This window comes from Ruditapes philippinarum, unplaced genomic scaffold (genome assembly GCF_026571515.1).
Source record: "Ruditapes philippinarum isolate M1 unplaced genomic scaffold, ASM2657151v2 ctg6017_1_1_1_1, whole genome shotgun sequence".
NCBI lineage: Eukaryota > Metazoa > Mollusca > Bivalvia > Venerida > Veneridae > Ruditapes > Ruditapes philippinarum.
The window spans coordinates 37383-43382 of record NW_026866815.1 but is presented as its reverse complement, the minus strand read 5'-3'; positions in this window follow the sequence as shown (position 1 = coordinate 43382).

Sequence of the window (6000 nt, the reverse complement as noted above, 5' to 3'; positions counted from 1 at the left end):
TGTTTCTATTGAAAAAAAAAATTTAATAATTATGAAAAATCATAGGTACGTTACCTTCAAGAATAAAATTAACCTTTCAGTTAATCTTACAAAATGTTGTCCAGATGCAGAATGTGATAATGTTAGGGTCAATCTGTAAACATGTTATAATATGCTCTTGCCTGTTTAAAGCCTTATTTTAAGTATAAACGTTAGTTATACGTTAAACTCATTTTAAAAATTACTCAAACACACGGTTGAAATTCTGCAGACATTTTCACACAAAAAATCTTACGATTTATCATAAGTTTTTGACTTACGATAATCGTAAATGAAATCTTAAGTCAGTTTCACAAAACCAATCGTAAGCGAAAGAAAATATATTACATTTTTTTCAAAAATACACTTAGGATAAATCTTACGAAAGATTTTTTTGTGAAAATAGCTGCCTTTTACCTATCGCACTGATTAATTGTATAAAACAACTGATTATATTTATGAAGTCTAACGTTATAAATACATGTTGTTATTTCCACTCTAAAATAAATGTAACTATGTCTTCAATGCTGAACATCTTGTATTTTTGTTCCAGTTTACATCAAGATGTAATTCAAGTTTCCAGAAAGAAAATGTCATTATTCGGTCGTCTCTAACTGTCATTACTTAAGACAGTAACACTAAAACTTTATCACTTTTGCATAATGGATACACTTCTGCACCGTCATGAGATAAAACACGGCTCATTAACGTCTGTGAACATATAATTATCAGGATATGTGGCTGTAAGAAAAAAGTGTATAGCTACAAAACCACATCACCTTTTATGGCCATCATGATTATTCACTTTTATCTTTCTTTTGCTACTAAAACCATATACATGTACACAGAACTTATGTATTTATCCATCACAAAAAAATCTTGGTGCCACTGCTTTTAATTCAAAAACATTTTCATCCTACATACATGAAGATTCGTGTAGGTATATATATTGCGTTGCCATACTGAAAGAAAGCGTCAATTGGTAAAAATTTAGAGACAAAATAACTTATGGTTATGGTTTTCATATTCCCATTACATTGAACACTAAGTATACCCGTCAAAATATATGCACGGCCGTGCAATATCATTTTAACGGAGTAAGAAAATTGACACGGGTATGAGATAAATAAATTGATCAGATACAAGTTCCTTACCGTAAACAATTCCCAGTATGATAAAGCTGAACAAGTGTTGTTTCTTTGTTTTGGTTTTTCATCACACCGATACAGTATAGGTCATATGGCGACGTTCCAGCTTTATTGGTTGAGGGAGACCTCAGGTACCCTTCCGTGCATAATTTCAGGCACGAACGGGCACCTGAGTAGAACCACCGACGTTCCGGTAAGCCAGCTGGATAGCTTCCTCTAATTAAAGAATCCAAAGTCCCTGTCGGTATTCGAACACACAGTGGTGAGGGTCAAGTGGTCTGAGCAAATGTTGTTGAGCTACATGTCATACAATCTAATCAAAACTTGTTCTGAGAGATATCATTCAGCAGATTTTTTACTTTACGCGTGCACCCTTGTTCCATAATAACTAACGACGAAAACTGATGCAAAAGATTTTACTATAATAAAAGAATGGTTCGTGAAAAGTCATACTATAATCTGGCCTCTGTTTTTTTTATCGCCATTGTTTCAAGGTAGATGCCAATACAAAATGTATTTTGAATTGTCAAAAAACATGAAGAGAGAAATGTGTTATTTTGAAAAATAAATAATCCAGTCTCGAGATGATCTAGCTTTATACAATGTTGTTGTTGTTTTTAACATTTATTTTGGACTTTTGTCATCTTTACTTATCGTATAACATACATATAGAACACCTGCTTCATATATCATTTGCATTGAAACCATTCTGTCCTTTAACTTTCTTGGTCCTTTTATAATGTGTTTGTCATATACGAAACGATGTTATGGAATTTGAGCAAATAAAAGATAAAATGTTTGAAGAAAATGTATGAAGGTTGTTGTACCTAAATTGATGTTTTACACTTCAGTATTTATGAACGTAGTAACTTTTAAATTGCAACATATCAACAAAGACTGTAAAGAAAAATTGTACGTGATGCATAGAAAATATCTTGGAAAAGCTACCTGATATATGAACATATATGTAACTTTCATGCCATGCCGCCATTGTAAAGTATGGCCAACCAAACCAAATATATAGAGAGGGGGAAGTCTGGGGAATCACTTGCTACATAAATTAAAAAAAGATCTGGAGAAAGGGTGATCCCTCGGAAGCATGAATCACAATACAATTACATGAAAATTGCAGACTCGGTTTGATTAAGTCTGTATATGAGAGATAATGATAAAGTGCAACAAGGTAAAGCAATGAATAAAAGAGCACCTACCTACATAAAAGTCGAAAATTGGAAGAAAACAAATACACAGTTCTGTAGGATGGAATATTTTTACCACGTTTTTTCCCTTGGTGAAATAATTAAAATTCTCATGTTTAGGTGATAGAACATATCAGTTGAAGAACGCAGAATTTCAACAAAGCTGAAGGCTATATTTCAACATGTTAATGGCAGGTGGTGAGCTGAAGTTTATAAGCTAAGCTGTATTTCTTATAATGCTCTTAGTAATGCAAATTATATTACTACAATTTAACGTGAAAGTCACTAAACAAAACACAGTTGAAGATTCAGAACAATAGATGTCTTCAAGCTATGGGGGAGTTTTTGTTGGCATTTTGATAAGATAATAGTTTCGCACAGCAATTACGTGTTATTATTTCTACGTGCATTTTTTTAAATTTAAGAGCTTTGTCATACATTTGCTCAAGTCGTAGGCTTTTAAAGTTAGACCGTGACCTTCCTTCAAAATTGGAAATTTTATCGTAATTATACAGTTTTCAGAACCGAACACCGTACAATTTGTGCTGTTAAACAGAAGCCTTGTTGATTTTCACTTATGTTCGCACATCTGTGATGAGTATTTTGACTTTTAAACGATGGCTAATACTTTTCTGGAGCAGACACACGTGTGACAGATGAAAATTAAAAAGTGCAACATGTCACATTTTAAAGCTGTTCATTATTTCATTCTTTCATTTTATATTCTTAGCATATACATACTTTATAATTACACAATACTTTGTTTTTATCTTTGAAAGTGTGTTTTCCTAACAATCATTGATATTGCCTTTTATTTTCTATACATGTTAAGAATTTTCAACAAAAAAGAATAACAAAAAAGAATAGGCATACCATTTTCCAATGATAGAAAAGTCACAGTTATTTAACCTATTGGCTAGATAAGGAAAATAATACATATAAATGAATCTATAATTATCTGACAAATGCATATACTTTATGCTATCAAAAGTAGATATATTTTCATGACGATTTTATTTTTATCTTTTATCTTTTCGATAAATTACACTTCAAGAAGATGAATGACATTATGTTTCAATTAAAATGATATCGGATGTAAATAGAAAGTTATCACTGAAATTTAAATTACCACATGATCATAAAACATATTGCACACCACGCATTACATTGTGGTCATAAACTTGCATACATACAGAATTAATAAAATGTAAAACAAAATCAACCGTCCTCTTTTCCTTTCCTTGACACAGTTACGATTGTCCTAGTTGATCTCATTAGATGTAGGAGAAGTCTCTTAAAAGTAATTTGCACAGCCCTGAAAGCTATATTCAATCATTTATGTGCAGGTGCTTTTTTCTAAGTCATATTTCATTTGAAATGTTATTGCCAAGAGTAATATTTCTATGATCTAACGTAAAGAGCACACTGTAGCTTTTTTTCTTTTTGCCCAGTGCAGTGCATGCAAATAGATTAATGGGCAAGATTTTCAATGATCATACATAAAATTGTAAAAACCGGATATTAATGTAAAAACATATACTTGTTTCTTGTATAATAAACATAAACCGATTGATTCCATGAATCAAGTGTAAACACGGAAATCGTTCAAACATTTGCAGATGTATAATATTCTTCAGACAAGTCAAACTATCAATGAACACAGTATCACTTCATTTTATCATATCCCTTTTCATAATTTGCTGAATAAATGCAGATCTAGCATTCATATCTTAAAAGAAATTTATATCTCTTCTTTAATAATAATACCCTCTCAGCTCTTCTATTCTAAGTATGTGTTATTCAATGGCGGCTGGGTTATTTCAGATAGCGAGGACACACTTTTCACACTACTTTACGACTTGCAAATTACAACTAAATGTTTGTAAATGAAACATAAAGTAATAATGTACTAGGAATCGCCAATTTGTTATATAAAATGACCAACGGACGTTTGGTTATGACTTCTATACCCTTATCAATTCAGTGCCATCCTCTGTCATCAATCTGGAGATTAATCTAAGACATTAAATTATGTATTTTATTGATACCTGGGTGAATAAAGATATTTGAATTTGAAATTTTAAATTGTTGAGCAGTTTTGTAACTAATACATGTAATTTGTTTCAAACTGAAAAAGTAAAAGAAGATGATATATCTAAATAATTAGACTGCCGACATCTCTTTATTTCAGTTCATAGTTTTAATATAAAGAAGCGAACAGAAGAACATGTAGAAACAAAAAAGACAATCAAGGAGAAAGCCAAATCAAGTTTGGAAGTTTCGTTTTAGATATGTTTTGTATAATTTTATTTAGTTTGAGTATGTATGATTTGAAGAGAAAAATCTGTATTTTTATATATCACCATTATACAGCATATGCTTAGTTGCAGCATATATGTTTAGAAAGTAAAATACCTACGACTATCTAAGACTACATAAGATTGGTTTTGAAACATTTTGTTTATTTAGTTAGATTAAAACACGTCGGACTAGTAATCTAAGGATCTATTGTCACTTGGGGTCAAATCCCGTCAGATTACGAGCCGTTGTTTCCTTGAGCAAGAAACTTTACGCTCATTGATCAGTACTGGTTGGTTCCAGGGACGTATTCGAGAGTGTCTATAAGCATATAGCTTCCTGTACAATCAAACTAAAATAAATTCTGTTTAAGCCAAATTTAACACTCTCGATTCTGTTTCTTGAACTAAGAGTGCTGGTGTCAATACCTTATAGTAGGTCTCGAAAACGTGTTTCCTAAATTAAACGACAAAAGTCTCTCATGCACTGAATATTATTCAATTAACAATGATTGTTTAATTGAATATTAGATAGAAACAGCAGACTCAGTGTCTTGAGTGTGTATAGCCATCCATTATAATGCAAATGCAAAATGCAAACAGTGGGAAGGTCGATATTTAAGTGATATTCACCCCTGTAAAGCAGAAATAAAAAAGACAGAGGAGATTGAAAATTAAACAAGAAAACAAACAATCTTTCGCTATTTAATGTAACAGCGAATGACCAGAGCCGGTTATGTTGCACAGCTTCCGCATTTTTAACTAAATTGAACATGGAACTCTTGAGCAAATACCCGTTAACAGAAAAGATAACGTTACCTAGAGTAAAATGAAAATCCGTTTAATGGAAATAAAAAAGTGTCGTCAATTCAAATGCATTAGATAAATTTTCATACTAGAATTTAAAATACAGAAACTGATTAATGAGCTAGTAGTATGACAGTTTGAATGACGTGGTCCCCCCACCCGACACCATGCAACCTTATCTAAACTTTTAAAGAAAATATTTTGAATTAACTTGATTAAATTTATTTATTTAAAGTGCAATTTTATCAAAACATAACATAATCTTTTCGTTCAATATATGTAAGCATGCAAATATGAGGAATTTACAATAAATGCTATAAACATACGAGGCTTACAAAGAGATAAATACATTTTGAATTCAACTAAACATGCAAATTAATAATTACACATACATAATTTACTAGAACCAACAGGTCAACCATTACATTCCTTTCTTACCGCAAGAAAAAAATGTGCCGAGGGAAAAAAACCAGCACAATATGAACAAAACCGTAGGCCAAATTCAAAGATAATTAGAATAGGTGCATGTTC